The 12,245-nt window shown below is 43.9% G+C and overlaps 1 long non-coding RNA gene across 1 annotated transcript in view; it reads left to right on the forward strand.

The window, feature by feature from the left end:
* Positions 1-9,911, forward strand: part of LOC114672292 (uncharacterized) — a 43,946-nt gene extending 34,035 nt beyond the window's left edge. Inside the window, exons 2-4 of the long non-coding RNA XR_003722596.2 lie at positions 1,326-1,454; positions 8,966-9,027; positions 9,485-9,911. This is a non-coding gene — a long non-coding RNA (uncharacterized LOC114672292). The remainder of the gene's footprint in view (positions 1-1,325; positions 1,455-8,965; positions 9,028-9,484) is intronic.
* Positions 9,912-12,245: the final 2,334 nt, after the last annotated feature.

The following is a 12,245-nucleotide window of genomic DNA, read 5'->3' on the forward strand; positions in this document are numbered from 1 at the left end:
TTTTTGTCTTAATGGCCTCCAATATTTTTGGAAGCAAAACAGTTTATATGTTTCAAATAAATTTGTTTATCTATGGGATCATCTCCTCTAGGTTTGGAAGTACTTGAGAAACCTAGACTTAAATTATACTCAAATAGAAAATGGGACAAGTTCACAGGTATAGCCATGCAGAATAATAGGCAACTGAGGCAGAAATCTACTTAGGGAGTGTGGTGTTTCTTTATAGTGAAGAACCCTAAGTTTCATCAATAACCTCAAAGCCTGGAAGGAGTTGGTGGAGGCACCTGGTTTTGCTGGAGGTGCCATTGCTACCAAATACTGACCTTGGTGAGCGCTGGAAACCAGTGAGCCCAGGAAAGGTCCAAGTATCTGTCCTTTAAGCCCTTCCCTGAATATCTCTGGAAGCCACAACTTTCATTTCCACTGTGGCCACTCAGCCCAGTTCTTAATATCTCAATAGTCTCCTAACTGGTGTCTCTGCCCCTACACTTGACTTCACTAATTCATTTCCTAGAGTGCTGATCTTGAAATAAAAAGATGGTCATGCCACTCCCTCCCCACAACAGAATAGCTTCCCATTCTCTTGGGATAAAATCCAGTTCCTATGTGATGTGGCCCAGCCACCCACTCCTGCCTCATCTGCTACCTTGCTCCCTTCCAGTCCTGTGGTCCAGCCACAGGGCCTCACTGGTTTTGGTTTCTCAGAAGCTCTTTGCTCCCACCTGCCTCTGTCTAGCTTAGGCTCTTTTGTTATTGCATTTCATACAACCATATACAGTTGTCCCTTACTTTCAGCAGGGGGTTGTTTCCAGGATGCCCTGCAGATACCAAAATCCAAGGACGCTCAAGTGCCGGATATAAAATGCCATAGTATTTGCATATAACCTATGCAGATCCTCGTGTATATTTTAAATCATCCCTAGGTTACTTATCGTACCTAATATAATGTAAATGCTGTGTAAATAATTATACTGTTTTTTAAAATTTGTATTATTTTAATTTTTTTTCTTCTATTTTTTTTCCTGGATATTTTCTATTTGAAGTGGGTTGAATCTGAAGTAGCAGAACTGGCAGATACGGAGAGCCAAATGTATATAAACTTCCTGCAGAACACTCACATTTAATTTGTGATGAAGTATTCAATATCGTCTTTCTTTGATTAGTGTAGGGTCAAGAGAAAAGAACCTTTTATCATGTTGGTATCACCAGCACCAAACCCAAGGATAATGTTAATGTATTAGTCCATTTTGCATTGCTCTAAAGTAATACCTGAGACTGGGTAATTTTTTAAATAAAAGAGGTTTATTTGGCTCATGGTTTTGCAGGCTGTACAAGAAGCATGGTGCCAGCATCTCCTTCTGTTGAGGATCTCAGGAAACTTTCATTCATGGTGGAAGGTGAAGAGGAAGCAGGCATCACATGGCAAGAGAGGAAGCAAGAAGAGAGAGCAAGAGGTGCCAGGCTCCTTAAACAACCAGCTTTCGTGTGAACTAATAGACTGAGAACTCATTCATTACTGTGGGAAATTCATGAGGGATCTGCCTCATGACCCAGACACTTCCCACTAAGCCCAATCTCCAACTGTCAGGGTTCCATTTCAGCATGGTATTTGGAGGGGACAAACGTCCAAACTACATCAGTTAAATTGGTAAAACTTAAGCCGAAGTCTAGATTGATTTACCAGTTTCTGTTGAGGAGTTGAGGAGATCTTAGCTCCACAAATTGATTATGCTTGAATCATTGCCACCAAGAGACCAAGCAAGTCTTCTGTTGTACCTCTTGAGCAAATTCCTGCTATGACAATGCAGTAAAAATTAGTTACGTTCTATAATGTTTACTATGCAAATTTCATTGTCTTAATATTCCTCTGGCTCAATGGCTGAACGGGTCCCCTCTCCCCTTTGAAGCATCCCTCAGCTTTTCCTGGAGGTTTCTAAAGTGTAACAGTTGCCACCCCCATCTCTCTGGCTCTTTCCCTCTTGCCCGCTCCCTGGTTTTGATGTCCGTGACACTAGACACCACCTGAAGGAACAACACAGTGGCCTTCATTGACAATCACCACTATCTACACCCTAGCTGGTTACCAGGGTCCTGAGGCAAGCAGTCTTCTTAAATAAGGGAAAAGTCTGGCCCAAAGGTAAATGTAAGTCTCCACCCATAGAGACCAAAATCATTCGCAAATTTTGAAAAAAAAGCAAACAACAACTACCACAAAAATCTTTAGGGTCCAGAAATTAGCCAGGACATAAAAAATATGCATTGTCTTATTTAATTGCCACAAAATCTGATCAAGACTGTGTTATTATTTCCATTTTTAAAGATGAGAAAAACTGGCTGAGCACGGTGGCTCAAGCCTGTAATCCTAGCACTTTGGGAGGCTGAGGCAGGTGGATCACCTGAGGTCAGGAGTTCGTGACCAGCCAGGCCAATGTAGTGAAACCTTGTCTCTACTAAAAATACAAAGATTAGCCAGGCATGGTGGTGGGTGTCTGTAATCCCAGCTACTTGGGAGGCTCAGGCAGAAGAATCACTTGAACCCAAGGGGTGGAGGTTAGAGTGAGCCGAGATCATGCCACTCTACTCCAGCCTGGGCAAAAGAGCAAAACTCCATCTCAAAAAAAAAAAAAAAAGAAAGAAAGAAAGAAAGAAAAACTGAGGCTCTGGGACATTGAGTGACTTGTTGAGATCACACAGCAGCAGGGCCATGAATCAAATTCAGATCTAATGACCTTAAGCTTTTAGCCAGTATTCTGTACTGCATGATAACAGTAATATAAATGGCTGATATGTCATTTATTTCTATTAGTCTTCCTGGGCCCTATATACCTGAATAATTCTGTAATGACAATATTAAAATAAGCTTGATTGAAGATAAACTATTTTCATAAAGACACACAGAGTACATTCTTAAGTGCTAGTTTCATCTTAATCTTTTAACGTTATACATGTTTCCATTTAAGGTATATTCTATTTCTTTTAATTTTTTGTCTTTAAAGAACTTTTTTTAGAGACAGTGTCTCACTGTGTCATCCAGGCTTGAGTGCAGTGACACAGTCACGACTCACTGCAGCCTTGAACTCCTGGGCTCAAGTGAGCCTCCCACCTCAGCCTCTCAAAGCGCTGGGATTACAGGCATGAGCCACCACACCCAGCCTCTATTCCTTAATGTGGGTATTTCTCCTTGTAACCACATAATCTTCTACCACCACACAGTCAGAGGCTTCTTTGTGTGGGGTCCCAAGGCCTGAATTGCCCTTCAGCTGCCCATGCGATGCTTCTTGAGGACTCAGCAGAGTCTCAGGTTCATGCTGCCAAGCCTGTGTTTATTCTGATGTGAGGGAAGTGTGGGAGTGGACTTCCTGCCAGAATCCTGCCCTGATATTCCAGGTAACTGACAACAAGCCGCGGCCCATTCTATGCTATTTACAGTGAGTGACAAAAATAGGCTCACCCCTCTGAAAGGCATACCTGTGCCATCTGCCCACTGGCCTCCTACAACCTGACAGGCGCTTTCTCTCCCGACCTCAGGAGGAGGCAAGACTGTGTCCTCACACAGACCCAGGAGCACTGGGTCCCTCAGGAGTATGCCTTCTGCTCCAGAAGGACCCAGGGCTTCAGAAGACACCAAAGCAGGGCTTCAGCACAGGGGTCCAGGCAGAACCTAGTTATGGATGCAAGGAAAGAGGCAGGAACTTGGGGAAAGGGGAGAAGATAAGACCAAGCCCCATTGTTGGAGCTAGATACAAAGTCAGGCTGGGATCATGGGCACTGCTGGTCTGATTCTGAGCCATCGTTGCCTCGGAGATTCATTGTTCCTCAAGTTTGGGCTGGGGCTGATTCTGGGGGTGGGGAGGTTAATGAACCCAGCTGAAGGGGCTGGAGGGAAGTCCAGAGCATAGACTTCACTTGTCTTTCTCTCTTTCTCTTTCTTTTTTGTTTTTTCTCTCCTTCCTTCCCTCCCTCCCTTCCTCCCTCCCTCCCTCCCTCCCTCCTTCCCTCCCTCCCTTCCTTCCTTCCCTCCTTCCCTCCTTCCCTCCTTCCCTCAACAGAGTCTTGCTTAGTCACCCTGGCTAGAGCACAGTGGGGTGATCATAGCTTACAGCAACCTTCAACTCCTGGGCTCAAGTGATCCTCCTGCCTTGGCCTCCTGAGTAGTTGGGACTACAGGCACATGCTAGGCTAATTTTTAAATTTTTTTGTGGAGATGGGGTCTCGCCCTGTTGCCCAGGCTGGTCTCGGACTCCTGGGCTCAAGCTATTCTCCCACCATGGCCTACCAAAGTGCTGGGATTATAGATGTGAATCACTGTGGTGGGCCCCAATCTTGCCCCTTTCTGGCAGCGTGACTGTGAGCAACTGATTTCATCTCTCTAAGCTGTTTCCCTATCTGAGGGGTAGCGCTAGACAAGAATGTCTTATGCTCAGGTGTGTACATCAGAATCACCTGGGGAGCTGGTAAAAATAAAGATGCCTGGACCCTTCTGTGTAGGTTGATTCGGAAGGCCTGGCAGGATGATGCTGGGATCTGTAGGTTTGTTTCCCTAGGAGATTCTGACCCACATCAGTGTAGAAAGCCCCTGTCCCAGATGATCCCCAAGGCATCTGTCTTTCACATCTAACATTCCCTTATTCTAGCATATACTAAATCAGGGATAAGAAAGCATGAAGATAGGAATTCACCTCCTATGACAATTAGGCAGCATCAGAATCAGACACTTTATCAGTCACTTGTTACATCCCAGGAAACCCATTGGGAACTTATATTCAGAGCCAATTTTCTGTGTGGAAGGTTGAAACTCTGGGCTCAAGTTCATCATCCCCTCCTATCTTCTCTCCTGGGCAGTGTCTCTCTCCCTCATGGTTTGATGGCCGTCTGTCCCAGATGTCACGAACTGGAGGCCCACAAGGCAAACCGAGGCAGGCCATGCTGAGTTTTATTCACTCTGCCCAGTATTTTTTTAAAGTCTGAATTTGTCTGGTGTCAGACTGGTATTTGCTGGCCAGTGCACCACAGGCCCACCACAACTGGGTCACACCCAGCCAGCTTCAACTCTTTACATTGCCTGTCCAGACCCTGAGTTTAGACCTAATTTAGTCTCTCAACTCCTGTCTCCAGCCCAAAACTCTCTTCTGAGCTTCAGGCCCATCTATTCAGTTACCTCCTGGTGAGATCATCCAGTTTGTGTGCTTAAAGGAAGGCCTGGCCTGTAGTACATGTAGTACAGGGCTAAATAAATGTGAGTTAGTGACATTATTATTCCCGATGCTCACCTCTTCTTAGAATCTCACAAGCACCCAGCTCAACCTCTTCAAAATGTCACTTCATTTTTTTTTTTTTTGAGACAGGGTCTCTCTGTCTCACCTAGGCTGGAGTACAGTGGCACAATCACAGCTCACTGCCTCCTTGACCTCCCAGGCTCAATTGATTCTCCTACCTCAGCCTCCCAAGTAACTGGGACTACCCGGCTAATTTCTGTTTCTTTTTGTTGTTGTTGTTGTTGTTTTTTGTAGAGACAGATCTTGTCATGTTGTCCAGGCTGGTCTCGAACTCCTGGGCTCAAGCCATCTGCCCAAAGTGCTAGAGTTATAGGTGCAAGCCACTGTGCAAAGCCAAAAGTTCACTTCAACCTGTCACTTTCCCCCCTCATCTTCACCCCAAGCCTCCCTTCCGCCAATGAAATCATCAGCAAGATGCCTGAGACCGGAAGTCATCCTGGGCTCCTTCCTCTCCTTCATTCCAGTGTATCCCCAGACCTTCTGTAAAATCTCTCCTGAATCCATCCAGTTTTTTCCATCTCCTCTGTCAACACCTAGTCCAAGCCACCATTGTCTTTGGCAGGACTGTGGTAGAGGCCTAACTGCTGTCCCTGCAGATATTGCTGTTTCTATTGTAACCCACTCTTCAATTTGAAACCACAGATCTTTTTACTAAAATTAATCATTTAGTTTACTAAACAGACCATTTTACTAAACTGGATCTTGCTCTCCCACGCATACGACCCATTTATTGACTTCCCATTGCCCCAGGATAAAAATCCAAATTCTTTAACAGATCCTTCCCAGCCTGGCTCCCGCCTCCTCCCCAGCCTCCCCTGGCAGTGTGTGTTCCAGCCATCTGGGACTTCTGTTATCTCTGGGATGTGCCATACTCTTTCTGGCCTCCAAGCCATTGCATGCATTTCTCTTCCAGGAAGACTGTTCCCCCTACTATTCACTGGGATAGCTCCTACATGCTCGTCCTGTCTCAGCTTAGCTGTCCCTTCTCAGAAGGTCTGCCTGGACTTCCTACGCCAAGTCAGGCCCCTGCTAGATCCTGCAGAATCCCTGTGCTTTACCCAGCATTGCATTCATCACAATGCATCATAATCACATCCATCCATAATCACATAATGCTTCCTCTCTAGACGAAGGCTATGCGTGGGCAGAGACCTTTACCACCTAGCTTGTTCACTGCTGTCTCTTCCATGCCCACCACAAGCTTGGAATGTAGTAGGTGCACAATAAATGTTTGTGGAGAAAAGGAAGAAAAGGAGAGGAGAAAAAGAAGAAGGAAAGAGTGGAAGGGGGCAGCCCAACTTTTCTTTCCTCTGCAAGCAGAAAGTAACACAGCTAGCATCTACTTCTTGCCAGAGGAGAAAATGGGAGCTGATGCTACCCACACCCTTTATTGAGAACTCCCGAGGAAAGGCATTTTCCCTTGCCCAAAGATGTATCCTCAGCGTTTAACTAAGGGCAGGTGTGCAATAGAGATTTTTGAATGAATTCACTCCTTCTAAGAACTTACTGACCTAGACTATAACCAAATGTACAACTAGCCAGAAAAGTGGTTTTTTTTTTTTTTTTTTTTGTAAGAAGACTTGAACAACTATTTGACTTTTTAAAAGCAGGCACATATACATAAACTTTAATAAAAATTGAAACCTAAAAGAAAAGAATCAGGGGGGAACATTCTCACCCAGGAGCCTATTGTTACTGCCAACCAAATCAGGGCATGAACTTGCAAACATGGGGCATGTTGCCTAAATGCGATGACACTGCTTCAAAGTCCCAGAACCACTTAAAGAAAATGCAGTTCATCCAACTAGACTGAAATGTAGATTTTGTTTTCGCCATCTAGAGATCCAGAATGGGGGAGAAAATGAGAACTTTGCATCAAGAGAGCCCAAATTTGGGTCCAAGTCCACCACTTACTGCATGCATGCCTTTGGGAAACTTATTCCACCTCTTTGCTTTATTTTCTTCCCTGTAGAATGGGGAAACTGAGACCTGCTTTGCAGGGTTGTTTTGAAAACTGAGTATAAAATGTAAAGCACCTAGCACTGCCCTGACACATACCAGGTGTTTAGTAGACTGCACTGTTTAAATGCAATTCAATTATTTAAAAATATAATTGGGCTTACACAGAAAACAGGGTGCTCATGAAATATTGCTCTCCTAGTGGGAAGAAGCATGATTTTTTTTTTACTGTCCAAGAGGAAAACAGTGGCAGAGAATAGAAAAGAAAGGTAAGGGAAATAAAAGCAAGTGATTTTGATTTTCACTGGATCTTAGAGTCACGCTGAAAATTAAGCAAGGCTTTTCTTTTCACGTTTCTCCTTTCCCTCTGCTATAGACTAAATGTTTGTCCACACTCCCCATTCGTAGTTGAAACCTCATCTTCAAAGGTGAGTCCTTTGGGAGGTGATTAGGTTCTGAGGACAGAGCTTTTATGAGTAGAATTATTACGTTGGTGCAAAAGTAATTGCAGTCTTTGCCATTAAAAGTAATGTATGATGAGCTGATGAGCCCAGCTTCCGTGTGAATTAAAAGTAATGGCAAAAACCACAATTACTTTTGCACCAACCTAATAGCACCTTTATAAGAGACCCCAGAAAGCTCTCTCACCTTCTTCTGCCATGTGAGCATTCAGTGAAAAGACAGCCATCTATGAACCAGGAGGCAGGCACACCCCAGACACCCACCTGCTGGCGCCTTGATCTTGGACTTCCCGGTCTCCAGAACTGCAGGAAATAAACTTCTGTTGTTGATAAGCATCCCCTGGGCTATGGTATTTTGTTATAGCAGCACTTTCGCAGTGCTCATGAGGAAGGCAGGGAAATGGGGGCAGGACCTTGGCAGAAGGAAGAAGGAGCCTCATTTATCCCACTGCTCATCCCTCTAGTGCTTCTTTAAAAAGAAATGATAAATAAATTTACACTCAGCCATTGAAAAAATAACATGTTCTCTTATTTCAAAGGCACATTATGTTCATTTGGGAAGATTCAAGTAAGCGAAAAGGAGAAAAAAATTATCCACAATTCCACTGCTAGATAACTACTGAAAACATTTTGCCGTCTAGCTTTTCAACGTTTTTTCTAGGCAATATGTACATAAACTAACACGTTCTTGTATAATGAGTGAGATCACGTGGGGTAGTACATGCTGTTCTGTAACCTGATCTTTTCCATTGAACATCTTTCCCTGTTAGTCAGTGGACGTATCTCACGGCACTGTGGATGACCGTGGTGTACCCTGACGGGGGCTGGCTATGTGACACTCTTGGTGGGTGCCCTCCCTGAGCGGAGACCTGTAGCTTGTTTCTCTCTCCCTTCCACAAACAATGCATCAATGAATAACTTTGTAGTCAAATTTTATACAACCCGTAATTCTTCCTTCACAATGAACTCTCAGAGTCAATGTTAATTTTTGTCAAGAGAAGAAGACAATAAGACTGTGTTTAAAATGTTTAAATCATCTGTGGGCCTCTTTGGTACAGAGGAGAGGGGGCTGTAACCCAGCTTGATGCTTTTTATTTCCGATTCTGTTCAGCCTCCAAATTTTATCTCAAGTGTCACCTTGTTCCTATTAGACAAACTTAAAAAGTGAACAAGACACAGCCCCTGTTCTTTGAGATTAATATCTAGCAGCAGAAATAAGAGACACAATAACTTATTATTGCTAATAAATGAGTTTTCCTTCTCATTTAGCATAAAAGCACCTGACTTTTCATCATGAGAAGCAAGAGAACAAAGATGGACATAAGTATTAGGTTGGTGCAAAAGTCATTATGGTTTTTGCTATTAAAAGGAATGGCATAAATTAATAATAGCCAATGTTTAAGAAGAACTTACCCTGTCTAGGAACAGTTAATATATTAAATGGTGTACGTTCATCGTTTAATTCTCACAGTCAGCCTATGAGGTAGGTTATGATGTTAGATTGTTGTAGAGACTGAGATAGAGTCTATTTTAAGGGATCATTCTATAGTTCATTACTAGAGATTTCTCTGAACATGAAGAGCACTGTATATTAAAAAGGAAAATAAAAAGAAACAGAGGTACAGGGAAGTTAAGTAATTTGCCAAAGGTAATTTGCTTAAGTGGCGGAGCTGGGATTTGAACCAAGGCCCTTTGAGGCAGAGCCCTTTGCCACTGAAACAGGCTGCCTTTGGGTTGGGAGACAGCATCATGGTGACCCAGAATAAGCATTGTGATTTCATCTTCCAGGTACTGTGGCCTGAAAACCAGCTTGCAGTCATCCTCCACGCTGGGGTTCATGGTGGCCAATCGGTGTACCTACCACACACCTATCGGGTTTCCTCAGATTCCAGTGGCTACCTTGACTGTGGAAAAAGCGAGTCACTCCAGTGTGCATTACCTCCTTGCTCTATTTCCACCTAAGCCCACTGCAGAACTGCCCTCCGTAAATCACCGTGACCTTGGTGATGGCTTTTTCTTTGGCCACCCTATGTTGGCACAGTTTGATGCTCTGGCCTGGTTCAAGTCTTTGTGAATCCAGCCACCGGCAAGCCAACAAGCCTTCCAGAAGACTTCCGGAGGGGCCTCCTGCCGCTGATGAGGCCCGCGTCCGTGTGAATCATACATACTGTACATGGAATTGTGCGTGTCGTAAAATAAACTTCAGATTATTCTCTAGACAATTTCTTTTGCTTTTTTTGCATATAATTTTGCCCTTAAAATGTCAATTCATTAATACTTTTTATAACAGAGTCATCTAGCTCCACTGATCAAGTGCCTTCTTGCATCAGGGCTCGGGGCTAAGGGCTTTCTTCTCTGAGCCCTTGCAGCCACCTTATGAGGTAGGTACTCTTCAGACCTCCCTTTTACAGAAGATGTAAACTTTGGTGCAGTAAAGCCAGCTTTCTTTATATGTTTAAAACAACAAACCAATAAACCTTTGACACTTTTCTGTTAAATCCATGACCTCAGTTGGTCACTCATGCCATAGATTGCAGTCTAGAAGAACCTATGAATAAAGTAAATCTTTGATGCTGAAATACATAAGGACCCTACTAAAATATGGTCCTTATGTATTTATCATAATAAAAATATCACAATAAAAATGGCTGCCATTTTCTCAATGCCAAAGACACAAAATGCTTTACAGTCATTGCTTCAATCGATCATCATGACTGTTCTATACAGCAGGTGTTATTATCACCATTTTCCAGATGAGAAAGTTGAGATTTTAAAAAAGACAACTGAGTCTGGTTCCAGTCCAAGGTCTGTCTCCACCTCAGTGCCACAGGGAAAACCACGGGTTTAATCTCTCTGGGCCTCAGTTTCCTGATTTGGAAAACATAATCCCCAGTGACCTTTTCCATCTGGATTCTTGAATGCTTTTTGCATGTATGGAGACTCTCCATCTGCTGTGGAATTGAGTTCCAAATCCCTGCCACGTATAAATATCTTTGGAATACCCTCACCATGATAAAAACAATTGCCAAGTGCTATTCCTTTGTCATTGAGGCCATTCAGTTCAACCTAGTGATAGATGGATTTTGAGGTTTTAAAAATGCTTCACATGAGTAATTCTAAAGCATGAAAAGATGATTAAACAGCACCCTGGTGTTTGCAGGCATTGATTACCTGAACTCTGGCACTTGACCTGCTCAGGAAGGTCAACAGGGAGCAATCCTTTTATGTGTGTGTCACTCCCCAGTCCTCAAGCTCCTTGCGCATACATTATCTCACCTCATCTGCACAGCTACTCTAGAAGCTAGATATTATGATGATGATCCCCACTGTACAACCGAACAGGCTCTTGAAGAGGAGGGTAACCTGCCGAGATCACAGCACTCCTGAGTGGCAGAGTTAGAACTCAAATTCAGCCAGGACTTTGGACCTGTCTTTCCATGCTACCAACTCTACATCTCATCACAGTAGTCCTGAATTTTCAAATGACACCATGCTCTCCCACCAGTTTTCAAAATTGTGGTGATAGCCCTGTTGGTTCCACTAAGAGGCTCCTGAATCAGAGGCAGTATAGTGGAGTGATTAACAGAGTAGGGTCTATATTAGAGAGACCTGTAGTTGTATCCTTTATCTGCCATTTCTTTTTTTTTTTTTTTTTTTTTTGAGAGAGACAGAGTCTCGCACTATCGCCAGCTTGGGCTGGAGTGCAGTGCCGTGATCTCGGCTCACTGCAACCTCCACCTCCCAGGTTCAAGTGATTCTCCTGCCTCAGCCTCCTGAGTAGCTGGTGATGTGTGCCATCACCCCTGGCTAATTTTTTGTATCTTTAATAGAGATGGGGTTTCGCCATGTTGGCCAGGCTGGTCTTGAACTCCTGACCTCATGATCCGCCCACCTTAGCCTCCCGAAGTGTTGGGATTACAGGTTTGAGCTACCGCGCCTAGCCTTATCTGCCATTTCTAAGTAGGGAAACCACATGTCTCTGTTTACCCAAGACAGTCCTGGTTGCCCCAGCATCATGGCAGGCCACCCCTAATTCTTGTGGGCCCCATTATGGGAATAAAAAAATGGAGGTCACTCGATTATTGTTTTTCCTACCAATGGGCTCCATGTAGGTGTGTGTGTTAGTCTGTTTTTGTTGCTGTAACAAAATACCTTAGACTGGGTCATTTATAAAGAATAGAAATTTATTTCTCACAGTTCTGTAGGCTAGGAAGTCCAAGATCGGAGCCCTGATAGGTTTGGTATCTGGTGAAGGCTGCTCTCTGCTTCCAATGGTGCCTTGTTGCTGGGTCCCCACATGGCAGAAGGGCAAAAAGGAGGTCTAGTTAGTTCTCTTGAGCCCTTTTATAGAGGCACTAATCCTGTTTATGAGGGCCCTGCCCTCATGAACTAATCACCTCCTAAAAGCCCCACCTCTTAATACTGTGAGAGGAAAATAAAAACTTGGGATCCCAATTCGTTCTGCCACAAGGAAAAGTTAAGCTGAAAGCTGAGTCATGCAGGAGGCTGCCTTTCCTTTTGCTCCTGAGCAGATGCCTACCGATAAAGG

This window comes from Macaca mulatta, chromosome 14 (genome assembly GCF_049350105.2).
Source record: "Macaca mulatta isolate MMU2019108-1 chromosome 14, T2T-MMU8v2.0, whole genome shotgun sequence".
Taxonomy (NCBI): Eukaryota; Metazoa; Chordata; class Mammalia; order Primates; family Cercopithecidae; genus Macaca; species Macaca mulatta.